Below are 15,901 nucleotides of genomic sequence, written 5' to 3'. Positions count from 1 at the left end.
ACGCCCCTCTCTCTCACCCCTCTCTTATCCCCCTCTCTCCCGCCCCCTCCCTCCCCCTCCCCTCTCACTCCCGCCTCTCTCCTCTTTCCCTCCCCTCTCTTAAACCCTCTCCCCCCCTCCTCTCTCACCCCTCTCTCTGTAAATGTATTCACAAATGTCTCCCAAGCACAACAATTAATTCAAACGTTGCGAAAAACAGCTTTCAAACCCTTGGGAAACAGCTGTTTTCCCTTGGGAAAATTCAAACCTTGGGATTAATTAATAATTTGAGCAATTAATTCAAACCTTGGGAAAAAAAAAACAGCTTTCAAACCGTGGGAAACAGCTGAAATGGATGAAGAACGATATCAAACGTTGAAAAGGCACATTCTCAGGTCCCCAGAGTCGATTGTGACGTCATATCAAACGAAGAAGAATTGTGACATAAATCGTGCAAAATAAATAAATAAAAATTGTGAAGGCATTCGTGACGTCATATCACCGTGTCCTGTCATTGGTTGACAGAGGTTATTGGTCATTATTGGTTGACAGACAATCTCTGTCGTTATTCGTTGACAGACATTGGTCATTGTATCACGTTCTTCTTTTTATTACTGCCAATTATTGTGCGATTATTATTATTATTATTATTATTATTATTATTAATATTCTGTTATCATTATTCTGAGATATCTTTGGGAAAAAATGTCATGATAAGGTGGAACGACACTTCAGCTGCGATATATACACCTTTCCAACACTGAAAAAAGCAATGAAATGGCCGTAACTTGGGAACCACTCGTCCAATTGATATCAAACCTTGAAAAGGCACATCCGCGGATCCCCGGCAATGTTCCTGGCAAGTTTAAATCAGATCGGACCGGTAGTCGTCGAGAAACATCGGTCACACACACACACACACACACACACACACACACACACACACACACACACACACACACACACACACACACAAAGATTGCTGGAATTATAGGTAGACGAGTGCGGGCCCGTAGGTGCGTGCCCGTAGGTGAGTGCTGGTATGTGCAGTCCTCTCTCGCCCCTCTCTCTCGCCCCTCTCTCATCCCTCACTCTCCCCCACTCTCATACCCCCTCTCTCACCCCTCTCTCTCGCCTCCACTCTCTCGCCCCCTCCTCTCTCTCCCTCTCTTGAATTGTGATGCCCCTCTCTCTCTCGCCCCCTCTCTTTCCCCTTCCTCTCTCACCCCTCTCTCTGTAAATGTATTCACAAAAAACAAATAAATAAACATTAATTGTGACGTCACTCGTGATGTTATAGCACCGTATCTTGTCATTGGTTGACAGATAAATGGCCGTAACTTGGGAACCGCTCGTCCGATTGACATCAAACCTCGAAAAGGCACATCTGCGGGGCCCCGGCAATATTCCTGGCAAGTTTCAATCAGATCGAACCAGCGGTCGTCGAGAAACGGCGGTCGCAGACAAACAGACAGACAGACACACACACACAGATTGCTGGAATTATCGATTGACTAGTGCATGCCCGTAGGTGCGTTCCCGTACATACGTGGCCGTACGTGCAAAGAAAACAAAAAAAAAAAAAAACTTTAAAACCGCGAGCCAGAAACAACAACCACACAGGCCGTTCCTTCGCTCTCGAGTGCCCGTACGTGCGTGGCCGTATGTGCAAAAAAAAATCTTTCAAACAACCAGACAGGCCGTTCCTTCGCCGTCGTAAATGATGACTGGATTGGGCATTGTGTTTAAGAAAATCGAGAAAGAAAGAATACAATCAGTCGATAAATCAAGAAAAAAAATCGAGAAAGAATACAGTAATCGTCACTGACTGGATTGGAGCATTGTATTTAAGAAAATCGAGAAAGTATACAGTAAGTCGATAAATCGAGAAAGAATACAGACTCGTCACTATCCGGAAGTTCGCATATCGCAGTTATGATAATTCGCAATTTAGTTTTAATGGCCAATTATTCAATTAGCGCCAACGTATTTTTCCTTTAGGAGAGGAGAGGAGAGGAGAGGAGAGGAGAGGAAAAACCCGTAATGGCGAACGCGGCTGAGTTTCTGTTCACCATCGACCACGGCTACGCAGCAACGCTTCCTGTCATTGGTTGATATAAAATGGCTGCAGCAACGGTTCCTGTCATTGGTTGGTAAATAAATGGCCATAACTTGGGAAGCACTTGTCCGATTAATATCAAACCTTCAAAAGGCACATCCTTGGGTCCCCAGCAATATATCTGGCAAATTTCAATTAGATCGGACCAGTGGTTGTCGAGAAACAGCGGTCACAGACACAGACACACACACACACACACACACACACACACACACACACACACACACACACACACACACACACACACACACAGATTGCTGGAATTATAGAAAGATATTTAAACCTCTTTAAACGTTTATTAAAATATAATTATATATTGAAACCTCTTTAAACATTTATTAAAATATAATTATATTGTCGCGAATTTGCGCCCGCCGGCGTGCGATCGGCCACGTAACTCCAATCGCAGCACGTCAGCCACCGGACGGACAATTCTGTTGTGACCCTCTCAGACTAACGCTGGGAGCTAGTCATGGGTGGGCCTTTCGGCCTCACCACGATCGTGCCAATCGGCCACCCGCGTGGGATAGGGTTGTTCGCCAAACTCGACCTACCTAAGTACCCACGCGGATGGTAAACCGGGCAATCGCACCTCGCCGCAGGTCGACTCCGGACATGGGCCGCTTAAGCGGTCCGTTCCGTACTGTCGGGATAACCGAGCAGTGTTATCGTCGGCCTCGACGGTTCCGATTACTTATTGGGCGTATTTAGCCCACTACGAACCCTTTACGTGAAGCAAGATGGAGATTCAACAAAGGGAAGGACGCAGCGAAACGGGGACCAAGTTCACACAAGCAGTTTATTCACACAGACACAGAGCACACATATACAGCCAAACAGAATCAGAAATGTACAAATATCAATTAAAACAACAACAGCAACAATGCAGAGCTACGACCGAATAAGCGAACACACGGCAACACTTAAAACAATACGACTTGACGGACGGCGCCACCCACAGACATTTACACAAAAAGCAAAGGAAAAAGGAAAAAGAAGTCGCGACTTCCCTTTTCGTGGCCGGTGAGCCCCTCTCCCACAACCGTCAGCGTGGTCGTGCCTGGCCCCGACCTCTCTCGCGGCCGGCGAACCCTCTCCGGCACTCCTCGTCCAGACGCGCAGGTCCACTTCACAACCGGCGCTGTCGCGTCTCCCGTCCGTGCCTTCGCGACAGGCCGCTCGCCAAGCTGCGGGCACAGGACTCTTCCCCCGACGAGACAAGCAGACAGGAAACCTCGAAGAACCAACTCAACCCGAACCAACTCGACCAACTCTCGACCAACTCTCGACCAACTCTCGACCAACTACTCGACCAACCACTTGACCAACAACTCAAGGTCCGTCCTGTCCGCCTTTTGTAGCGCGGGGCTCCGCCCTTCACTCCGCCCCGTTTTCGGCCCCACCTCCCTTCGAGCTTCTTGGAGAAGTCTCTCGAAGGGGGGCATGACCTCTCGCCCCCCCTCCACCCCGCGCCATGCGGGGGCCAGGGGAGTCAGTCTTGGCTCAGAGCCAGGGAATTATTCCCCCACAAAGAGGCCCCCACCTTTTCTCAGCTTTGACCCCCCGCTCGGATTGCACTTCCCCCACACCGAGCACAGAGAATTTCGACGGGAGAAACAGGCGGGAAAACCCCCGAGCATCGTTGTTGGTTTTTGTTTGTTCCCGGAGATCGTAACCGCACAGGGCCTACTGAATGGCGAGTGGCGAAGATGTGGTGGCGTAGATGGTGGAGGTGGCATGGTTGTAGTGTGGTTGGCGCTGTGGTGGGGATGCGTGGTTGTTGTTTGTTTGTTTGAAATAAAAGATAGAACAGAAAAAATGGCGAACTCAAAGCGTCGCAGCCCGGATGGATCACATAAATTCCCTCTATACAACGGGTTTGGGCTAACTACACATGTACTTACAGAGATATCTCACCTACGGGACCTGAATGGTGGTTTGTGAATTTCCACAACCGTAACAATATATTTAAAACTCTTTAAATGTTTATTAAAATATAATTATATATTTAAACCTCTTTAAACGTTTATAAAATATAATTATATATTTAAACCTCTTTAAACGTTTATTAAAATATATTTATGCATTTAAACCTCTTTAAACGTTTATTAAAATATAATTATATATTTAAACCTCTTTAAACGTTTATTAAAATATAATTATATATTTAAACCTCTTCAAACGTTTATTAAAATATAATTATATATTCAAACCTCTTTAAACGTTTATTAAAATATAATTACATATTTAAACCTCTTTAAAAGTTTATTAAAATATAATTACATATTTAAACCTCTTTAAACGTTTATTAAAATGTAATTATATATTTAAACCTCTTTAAACGTTTATTAAAATGTAATTATGTATTTAAACCTCTTTAAACGTTTATTAAAATATAATTATATATTTAAACCTCTTTAAACGTTTATTAAAATATAATTATATATTTATACCTCTTGAAACGTTTATTAACATATAATTATATATTTAAACCTCTTTAAACGTTTATTAAAATATAATTATATATTTAAACCTCTTTAAACGTTTATTAAAACATAATTATATATTTAAACCTCTTTAAGAGTTTATTAAAACATAATTATATCTTTAAACCTCTTTAAACGTATATTCAAATATAATTATATATTTCAACCTCTTTAAACGTTTATTAAAATATAATTATATGTTTGAACCTCTTTAAACGTTTATTAAAATATAATTATATATTTAAACCTCTTTAAATGTTTATTAAAATATAATTCTATATTTCAACCTCTTTAAACGCTTATTAAAATATAATTATATCTTAAACCTCTTTAAACGTTTATTAAAATATAATTATATATTTATACCTCTTTAAACGTTTATTAAAATATAATTATATATTTAAACCTCTTTAAACGTTTATTAAAATATAATTTTATATTCAGGCCCCTCCTCTCTCTCTCTCTCTCCCCCTCTCTCACCCCCACTCTCACCCCCTCTCACACCCCTTCTCCCGTCCCCCTCTCTCGCCACCTCCTCTCTCCCCCTCTCTTGAATTGTGACGCCCCTCTCTCTCACCCCTCTCTTGTCCCCCCTCTCTCGCCGCCCCCTCCCTCCCCTCCCCTCTCACTCCCGCCTCTCTCCCTCCCCTCTCTTACCCCCCATCTAACCCCCCCTCTCCCCCCTCCTCTCTCTCCCCTCTCTCTGTAAATGTATTCACAAATGTCTACCAAGCACAACAATTAATTCAAACCTTGCAAAAAACAGCTTACAAAGCCTTGGGAAACAGCTGTTTCCCTTGGGAAAATTCAAACCTTGGGATTAATTAATAATTTGAACAATTAATTCAAACCTTGGGAAAAAACAGCTTTCAAACCCTTGGTAAACAGCTGTTTTCCCTTGGGAATATTCAAACCTTGGGATTAATTGATAATTTGAACAATTATTTCAAACCTTGGGAAAAAACAGCTTTCAAACATTGGGAAACACTTGGGACACAGGTGAAATGGATGAAGAACCATATCAAACCTTGAAAAGGCACATACTCAGGTGCCCAGCGTCGATTGTGACGTCATATCAAACGAAGAAGAAGAATTGTGACGTCAATCGTGCAAAATAAATAAATAAATATTAATTGTGACGTCATTCGTGACTTCATAGCACCGTGTCCTGTCATTGGTTGACAGACGTTATTGGTCATGATTGGTTGGTTGACAGACAATACATGTCGTTATTGGTTGACAGACATTGGTCATTGTATCACGTTATTCTTTTTATTACTGCCAATTATTGTGCGATTATTATTATTATTATAAATATGCTGTTATCATTATTCTGAGATATCTTTGGAAAAAATGGCATGATAAGGTGGAACAACACTTCAGCTGCGATATATACACCTTTCCAACACTGCAAAAAGCAATAAAATGGCCGTAACTTGGGAACCGCTCGTCCAATTGATATCAAACCTTGAAAAGGCACATCCGCGTATCCCCGGCAATATTCCTGGCAAGTTTGAATCAGATCGGACTGGTAGTCGTCGAGAAACGGCGGTCGCAGAAGACAGACAGACACACACACACACAGAGATTGCTGGAATTATAGATAAACTCGTGCGGGCCCGGAGGTGCGTGCCCGTTGGTGAGTGCCAGTATGTGCAGCCCTCCCTCGCCTCCTCTCTCAAACCTCTTTAAACATTTATTAAAATATAATTATATATTTAAACCTCTTTAAACATTTATTAAAATATAATTATATATTTAAACCTCTTTAAACATTTATTGAAATATAATTATATATTTAAACCTCTTTAAACATTTATTAAAATATAATTATATATTTAAACCTCTTTAAACGTTTATTAAATATAATTATATATTTAAACCTCTTTAAACGTTTATTAAAATAAACTTATTATATATATTTAAACCTATAGCAAGGTGTGTTGGCGCAGTGGTTAGGGCAGCGGCTTGGGATCCAAAAGGTCCTGAGTTCAAGCCCCGTTGGGCCACTGAATTAATACACCTGGGGGTTGACTCAGCCTGTCATCCTTCCGAGGTCGGCGAAATTAGTACCAGTATACTGGGCCGGTGAAAACCCCGGTTAAAATAGGTGTACCATATCCCTGTGTCGTAAGAGGCGACCAGGGTTGCGTCAGGAAGGGCATCCGGCGGAAAACCTGTGCCAAATCACTATGCGGATCACACGGATGATCCGCTGTGGCGACCCCTAACGGGAGCAGCCGAAAGAAGAAGAAGACTTATATATTTAAACCTCTTTAAAATATGATATTTTAAACCTCTTGAAACGTTTATTAAAATATAATGATATATTTAAACCTCTAAACGTTTATTACAATGTAATTATATATTTAAACACTCTATTACACAAATCACTTTCATCATACTTCCAAAAACCTCCAGTTTTCAGGGTGTGTTCAGTTGGTGAGTTTGTTGTGGAGAGCTCGCCAAGTGGCTTAAGCACTCAAGCAAGCACTCAAGCAAGCAAGCACATTGGTTGTCGTCTATCGCTCTGCTCATAATTTCTATATTGTTTCCTAATCTTGGGAGAATCCCAGAAAACATGACCTCACAACCCTTTGCTTTCATGACCAATGTTGTTTAAACTTGTCACACAGATAAAGAATGATGGCTCACCTGTGCACGTCATTTTATTTCGAGATCAGATCCAAGATGGCCAACTGGTGGCCATTTTGTTACTTGAACGTGTCCCCAACCATTTCTCAGAGATGGTAACCAACTGGAAGACTGGTGGCCACTTTTTGTCATACATACATATGGGCCAGCCCTTCAACTCCTTCAGCAAAATTAGTAAAACAACGAGACAGTACCCGCCCGTAGGGTGGGGAAGGAATGAGGGGAGGGAATGGAAAGGCAGTGTTCGGGTTAGGGTTAGGGTTAGGGTTGGGGTTGGGGTTAGCGTTAGATAACCATAACCCTAACAACTAACCCTAACCCCAACAGCTTTGGTATCTCATTGTATCCAACGGTTTGGCCGTCTATAAAGGACAAACAAACATGAAAAATTGACGTTTCAGTCAATTTAGGACGTCATAACTCGAAAACCGGAAGTCGGAAGTGAATGTCGTCAATCAACTGTGTCATTTAATTTTGATTATCTGTCGAATGGCGTTGGTCCCTTCTCGATCGGATGAAATTGACCCGGTGACGTTGACCCCTTGACCTTTGATCTTGAACTTGATCCCCCGATGTTTGTTCTCATGTCCCAAGGATCACTCATGCCAAGTTTCATCTCATTCCATCCAACGCTTCGGCCGCCTATAAAGGACGAACAAACATACATACAAACATATTCTATCTTTTTAGGATAGCAGATGGGACAATCGGGGCTTTGACATTTTGTGTCGCTTCAGCTTGCTTTATATTAATTCAATGACACAAATCATCTGTCATCAAAGTTCAAGAACCTCCATTTCTAGAGGACGTACTTCACTTTAAATAAAGGTTCAACGGTGTGGTGCATAAGGGTGATGTTCTCGACTGCTGCTTACCCATCGTTAAATTTATCATTTTATTGAAAGTAAAGTCGGATAAAGGTGAAACACCAACAACATCACGGAGGGAGAAAGTACATGGAGACAAGATGGACATACAAGAGATACAGGCAACGATGAGGGATAAGGGAAAGTGCAAAGGGTGGACAAGATGGATACATGAACAAAATTTTTGGGAGGGTTTAGGGTCATTGAAAGGGTGCAGAAAAGATCATGATTTTGGATTGGGGGTGCGGGGGGGGGTGATGGTGAACAGCTGTTTTGAAGACCTGGAGGGAAGAATGACATTGATTTGAGTGAGAAAGATGGTTCCACAGGTGGTGAAAAAAAAGGAACGAATGAGTAGAGGTGAGCAGTGATCCTGGATTTAGGTCATCTCAACAGAAGGGGTTGTTGATGGACCGTGTGTGCCACACAAACCTTGGGGGGGGGGGTGCTCTGGGGGAAAAATACGAAAGAGCAGAGGGCACAAGACCAGAAAGGAGGCAGAAAAGAAGAATCATGGAAGATGCCCAGTCCCAGGAGTTTCAGTGACTGAACTTCCTCAACAGGATTCTGAAGAAAGTGGATGAGGGAGGGCGGGGGTGGAGGCAGTTACCAAACAGTACTTTCGGAGAGAGATCGTGTGAATATGATATTTGTCAGGAATGAAAATCATATTCCAAGTGCATGACCATCTTGTGATTTTGTCAATGTCTGAAGAGAGGGTCAGCAAATGGGTTTTGAGGATTTTCCAGAGTCAGAGATATCATTTTTGAAGATTTGGAAGAAGATGGAGGCCAGGAACACTGCCTTGGAGCACTGCAGCCTTGACAAGGAGAAGAGATTAAAGGATCTGTTGAGAGCCACACGTTGACGACGAGAGGAGTGGAAATCAGGAAGCCAAGTGTGGAGTTGACCTTGGATGCCATAGGCAAAGTATTGTCGTGTCCAGTGGGTGTAACCCCTTACCTGGACGGATGGCAATGCTTCTCCCTTCGACTCAACTCGATGGATGCCAGACAGTATGAAAAGCATGAGATATTTCCAGAGAGACTGCCGTGATCTCATATCTGACATTGAGGGCCTCCATCCATTGTTGGGAGGCCTATATTTTTTAGATCAAAGCCTATCAAATGAAGCAACACTTCCATTCATTCAGATTTGCACGACTCATTGTATTTCAAAACACCGTGCCACAAACCGTTCCTCAACAATCTCTGCAAGCAAATGTAAAACATGCAGCCATCGATTACAATGCCAACCATACGTCAGTTGGAGTGGTAAATACGCCTGGATATTTGATGTATAACTTGAGTGTTTTGACATGACTTTAATTTCATTTTCAAGATCTTTTATTTCCATCACTCATATTAATTGGTAAATATGAAAATGAATTGTCCCAAGTGGAACAGATGCTCGTCTCCCAATTTAGGTCTGGCATAGTTGGGCTTCATTCGGTGAAGGTTGGGGGGAGTGGGTTTAGGGGATTTAAAGGGACTGACTGACAGACATCGTCATCACTTTAAAAACTCTTCCCGACTTCGTCGGAGACGAGCTAAAAAATGGATTCCACTGTTGAGGTGATGTCATTTATCCGTGAAAATATTGTGAAAAATCAAACAAAGTTATCAAGCACTTCCTTTGGACACCGAGCTCTGCAGATTCGATTGTTTCCTCTCCGGCAGTGAATACTTGTAAATCCTGAAACGAGAATCCATGTACATGGCAATCAATTTAGTGAACATTCGAGATATTTCAGACAAGTTCAGTTACTGTATAAACGTATCATTCAACAGTGACTGAAGTCTTGTCTCAAAAAAAAAATTCAAGACTGATACTCACTTGTCATACACAAAACCAGACACCCCATCCCTGTGCTGATTATTTTGGTTCTCCAGGTTATTTGTGTCCTTTCCCCAGCAGAGGATGAGAAATCCCAAAGTTCTGGATTTCTTTGTGTTTCAAGGTTCCTTCCAAGGTCTTCAGTGTGGAAATTAACACCTTGGACACACCAAGCATCAAAAGGAAGAAAGGTTAAGGATACCGTTACTTTGGTTCCTCTTAATATCGAGGAATACTCATTGTTTCACAAGGGATACTCCAACACAAATGTATTCCATTTTCAGTAATATCAAAACTCCATTGGAAAGTCCGTTATCATGGTGGATTCTTTCACTGAGTCTTTAGCACATTTCGTACTTCGACACAAATGCATTGTTTTATCACACATCAACCTCTCTTGGTTGGAGGCCGAGTCATTGTCAGCGTGCAACCAACACAGGAAGATCGGTGGACTCCATTTTCAATCATCTTATTCCACCCACCATCTCCCACCCGTGTCCAATCATCCATCCCCAGCTCCAACAATGCTTCCCCACCCCAACATTGAGGTCTTACAAAAACTCTCACCTGGTTAACCTCTGCAAGGCCAAACTGAATGCTCAGCTTCCATCCTTGATACTACTTTTCTTTCTGTAGTGTGTGTAACTCTCTGAGTCTGAGGACTCATGCTCTTTCCTTCCACTTTTCCCAAGACTGATGATGTCCATCACCACCTTATTACTTTTCCTACACTCACTCCTGATCTCTAATAATGTTGCTACCACCCCACCCACATGGGTTTTCCCCTCACTGCATTCCCTTTCTCATATTGCAATGGATTTATGCATTTTCCTTTGTATTCTCGATGCATACTCTGCTCTGCCTGGCTGTCAGACCGATTCATCAAAGGTAAATATTTTATTTATCACCCTTGATCAAGTGAAATGAATCGAAAATCTAAAACATGTGGTAGAAAGGTAGAGTGGATTACCAGGAGGTTGTGTCATTGGGTGTAGTGCATGGCAACATCGCTGCTGAGGTTACGGTGTCCATCAACTCGGCAAACACATTGGGGGTACCCTGAGTGAAAAACAACATCGGGAATCTGTTCTGTTTGCGTCGTATCCTGGCAGACAATGACGCGAAAATCAAAGCAGGTATGACAGCAAAGGTTGTTCAAGAGGGGAGTCCCTCCAAGCATCAATCAAAACATCCCCTCCAAACATGTGGATGAGTGTCTGTGAGTGATGACAAAGTTGAGTCTCAACATTTCTAACAGCAAGTAACGAGTACGTGGCTCTGCGGACCCAAGTAACCAATTCTATTGGAACCACGTTTATATTTTTAACTTTGGACTCAATGATTACACACAAGAACATACAGTGATTAAAACTGGTGTACAGTCGCTTTCGCTACTTCACTGGATCTTAAAATTGGTTGGAATTGACTTGGAGCTTCCAATAATGAAGGATAACGAAGGACCCCCAGGGAGAATAATTTATTGATACCTCTGATGTCATACATCACATGCTATGGCAGTAATAATGAATGAAAGGAAAAAATTTGGACATCTTCTAATCCAAAAGCATCCAACAAAATTTTTTTTAAACTAGTCACATGTCATCATCTCCCCATGGGGTATATCAGGTGATAACCATGACATCATCGGTGAAGTGGTATTCAAGCCAGAAGTTGAATCAAAATCTGAAACTTCATACATCTGATCGACGATGTGATTCAAGAATTAAATTTCTGATGTCATCAGTCACGTGGTCTGGTCACCATCTTAGTTTAACTGAGAAAACAATTTTAAAAAACCTTCTTCAGAACCGCTTAACAGAGCTGTGAATCACAATTGTGCATGTCCACGTGTAAATGAAGATTAATGTTCGTGTGTTTGTGCGTGTACACACGCCGCCACATCCACATGTCATCTCCTCATGTACGTGTGGATTTGTTGAACAATATTGATATGTATTAACATGAGGAATTGTACAAATTATATTGTGATTATTCCTGTATTTGTGGACATTAAACGTCGTTATTATTCCATTTTGCTTTCCCTACAAACCTCACCTCATCCCCTAATTTTGTAATCGTCCTGTCCAGTTAAATATCAGGGAAAATATTTTCAATCGATTCATTACATCACAGTGCTGTCTTTCTTTGAGATGAAGTATTCCCTTGATGTACTCACAAGTTGATGTGATTTGTTAGAAAAGTGAGATCCCACCCCCGGGTCCCCGTGATGGGTTGTGTGGGCCCATGTTATCTGGGGCTCCATGCAGTGCATAGGTTGCATGGCCCTCACTCTTCTTTCCTGGCCCACGTTGATCTTGGGTCCAAGGCACGGCTCCTGCGTGCCTGTGCATTAATCCGCCACTGCACGCAGGTGCCAGCCGCAAATGATGACTCATCTCAGCTCAAGAGCCATGATTGCTTGAAAAGAAACCCCACGATAACAAAATCGGAACATAGTAGATTGCCCACAATTGGTTGAAACCCACCACATTTCAGGGTTCACTGTGGAATATGTGTAATATGTCATGAATAAGATATGTATGATCACGAATCAAATATGTGTGGATATAATGTGTATAATATGTGTAGAAATCATAATCGTGCGTGTGTTAATCAAGATGTGTGTGCGCGCGCGTGTGTGTGTGTGTGTGTGTGTGTGTGTGTGTGTGTGTGTGTGTGTGTGTGTGTGTGTGTGTGTGTGTGTGAGTGTGTGTGTGTGTGTGTGTGAGTGTGTCTGTGTGTGTGGAACTGTGGAATATGTGTAATATGTCATGAATAAGATATGTGTAGAAATCATCATCGTGCGTGTGTTAATCAAGATATGTGTGCGTGTGTGTGTGTGTGTGTGTGTGTGTGTGTGTGTGTGTGTGTGTGTGTGTGTGTGTGTGTGTGTGTGAGAGAGAGTGTGTGTGTGTGTGTGTGTGTGTGTGTGTGTGTGTGTGTGTGAGAGTGAGTGAGTGAGTGAGTGAGTGAGTGAGTGAGTGAGTGAGTGAGTGAGTGAGTGTGTGTGTGTGTGTGTGTGTGTGTGTGTGTGTGTGTACACGCCGCCACCACCAGATGTCATATACTCATCTCCACTTGCAAGTCTTTAAGACTGAATGGAACATTCCGTGGTCCTGAAGCATCCACCTTCACACCAACAAGGAACCACAACACATGCACCAAACCACAGATGAATCCGGAACCAAAAGCAAAATCCCAGCTTCCATCCTGGAATTCCAAGGGTAATGACAATCTTGGAGATAGCAATGGTGGTGATAAATTTACTATCAGTGTTGCAAGACATAACAACTTGGTTGAGTAATGCAAATTCAGTAAGTAAGTAAATAACTAACTAACTAACTATCTGAAGTAAAAGCAAATCAAAGACGGTTGGCCCTTTTCATCATTCCCATCTGATCTTAAGGCTCATGATACGGCAATGCCAGGTTTGAATCCCATTTTCTTTTTCTCCCTTTTCATTATCTACAAACGTTCTTGTAAATCGATTTGAAAGTGCATTATCCTCACCTCTTTGTCCCACGTGTGATTTATGTCCAAGCTCCACCTTGGGTCTTACATCAATTTGAGTCATTATTTCATATGCAGCCTGTGGCTGCTGGTTGCATCAATGCTGAGAGTGTGGCGGTGCCACTGATGCATTGCCCCTGTTTTCAGTAAGCTGGTCCTCATTTCGCTGACCTCGGAAGGAAGACAGGCTGAATCAACCCACCTGGTGTTATTTAATGAGACGATGGGCTCAAACGCAAGTCCCAAAGATCTTCAGTCAATCGTTATTCAAAAATATATAAATATCATTAATATACACGAAATATAAAAGTGAAATGAACAGACTCACTTTCAACTGCAAAAGCCACTTTATCTCAAGACTCAACTCAATATTGAACGTTATCTCAAGACCCATCAAAATATCTCCTGTTCTCCCTCCGCTTCAATCGGTTCATCTAACCAGATGCTTGTCAAACTCGACATCTCTCTGGCTGTTACGACAGAACCTCCTCAGCACCGTGGAGTCTGGCATTTCACTCAGGCCGACTGGCAGGGACTTCAAGCAGCCATCAAGCTTCTAGAATCTAGACTAGTCTCCCATCTTCACTTCCTCCGACATCAACTCGTCCTGGGAATTTCTTTTTGAGAATCTCTCTCTCTCTCTCTCTGAATCTCTCTCTCTCTCTCTCTGAATCTCTCTCTCTCTCTCTCTCTCTGAATCTCTCTCCCTCTCTGAATCTCTGAATCTATCTCTCTCTCTCTCTCTCTCTCTGAATCTCTCTCTCTCTCTCTCTCTCTCTCTCTCTCTCTCTCTGAATCTCTCTGAATCTCTCTCTCTCTCTCTCTCTCTCTCTCTGAATCTATATCTCTCTCTCTCTCTCTCTCTCTCTCTCTCTCTCTCTCTCTCTCTCTCTCTCTCTCTCTCTCTCTCTCTCTCTCTCTCTCTCTCTCTCTCTGTCTCTCTCTCTCTCTCTGACTCTCTGACTCTCTCTCTCTCTCTCTCTCTCTGAATCTCTCTCTCTGAATCTCTCTCTCTCTCTCTCTCTCTCTCTCTCTCTCTCTCTCTCTCTCTCTCTCTCTCTCTCTCTCTCTCTCTCTCTCTCTCTCTCTCTCTCTCTCTCTCTCTCTCTCTCTCTCTCTCTCTCTCTCCCCTTCTCTCAAAAACAGCTCAAATGAGCTAAGATCCTCGTCGTCTTCATGATGACGTCATAAAAACGAATATGACGACATTGTGATGTATCAGGTTTGCGATATATTACACAGTTCTGCGACCAGAAAATTGTTTCATATTTATTGGGTGAATTTGATCAATTTTTACCTGCTGATTTCAAAAATGACGAAGAAATTATCCTATCACGTATCGTTTCTTCACAAAATCGATCATTGCGTTTTACCAGTGTGCCCGAGTTTGATTATTGTGTTTTACTATTTTATCCTCATGTAATATCCCCTTTCTCTCATCCCATTACTTTTTCTTTGCAGATCTGTACATGATTGGAAACAATCATGGCTTCTTGAGGATGTGCAACCAGCCCAGACAAATTTTGTTACATTTGTGGTGAGTTTATGACTAAGAAACGTTAGAGATACATTACTTACTTTGTTAAAAAATCTTACTATGCCTACTTTGGTGTGAAATTAGGAGACCAAGATAAGACATGGGCTCCTCATAAGGTCTGCTCAATTTGTGTTGAAGAACTAAGACAATGGACAAAATGTACAAAGAAGTCTTTTCGTTTTGGGGTTCCAATGATATGGAGAGAGCCTAAAAATCACAGTGATGACTGCTACTTTTGCTCATGTAAGGTACAAGGACACAATTCAAAGAGTGTGAAAAACATTGTTTATCCAAATCTCTCATCTGCATTGCGACCTGTTGCCCATGGACCAGATGTTCCAGTCCCATCACCACCAGGAAACCTTGAAGACATACACTTAAGTTCTGAGTCAGAAAGCAGCAACAGCAATGATGATGTAGACTTCAATAGTGGTAAAAGTGAAGAACCTCAACTATTCAACCAGTGTGAATTAAATGATCTGGTGAGGGACTTGGGACTTGCAAAGGTGTCAGCATAGCTTTTAGGCTCCAGACTTAAATCCAAGAGTCTTTTAGCTGCTGGTGCATCATTCTATTGGTATCTTAACCGAGAAAAAGTGTTTGTTCCGTATTTGGCTCAAGAAAATGATTTGGTTTATTGTAAAGATCCATCAGGACTAATACAAACGTTTGGCATAAGTTACAGCCCTGATGAATGGAGACTCTTTATTGACTCTTCAAAGAGAAGTCTTAAAGCAGTTCTTTTGCATAATGGTAATAAATATGCTTCCATCCCTGTTGGACACTCAGTGATCATGAAGGAGACACATGAAAATTTGGTGTTTCTCTTAAACATGATTAAATACAAAGATCACAACTGGATGATTTGCGGTGACTTGAAGATAATTTGCATGTTACTTGGACAACAGTCAGG

General features: G+C 42.1%; 1 long non-coding RNA gene across 2 annotated transcripts; it reads right to left on the bottom strand.

Annotated features, from left to right (window-relative positions):
• Positions 1 to 8,710: 8,710 nt before the first annotated feature.
• Positions 8,711 to 13,876, bottom strand: LOC147007752 (uncharacterized). Of its 2 annotated transcripts, none has more exons than XR_015053941.1 (5): positions 13,452 to 13,876; positions 12,118 to 13,151; positions 10,912 to 11,000; positions 9,942 to 10,100; positions 8,711 to 9,800 (listed from the first exon to the last, which is right to left on the bottom strand). It is a non-coding gene; the product is annotated as an uncharacterized LOC147007752 (long non-coding RNA). The 2 variants fall into 2 exon arrangements; XR_015053942.1 differs by having other exon boundaries at positions 12,118 to 13,070.
• Positions 13,877 to 15,901: the final 2,025 nt, after the last annotated feature.

Source organism: Eptatretus burgeri, unplaced genomic scaffold (assembly GCF_056783735.1).
Source record: "Eptatretus burgeri isolate ZD-2024b unplaced genomic scaffold, Ebu_testis_v1 Ebu_testis_scaffold_28, whole genome shotgun sequence".
Taxonomy (NCBI): domain Eukaryota; kingdom Metazoa; phylum Chordata; class Myxini; order Myxiniformes; family Myxinidae; genus Eptatretus; species Eptatretus burgeri.
The sequence above is the reverse complement of the archived record's forward strand: the minus strand, read 5'-3'. Positions and strand labels throughout refer to the sequence as shown.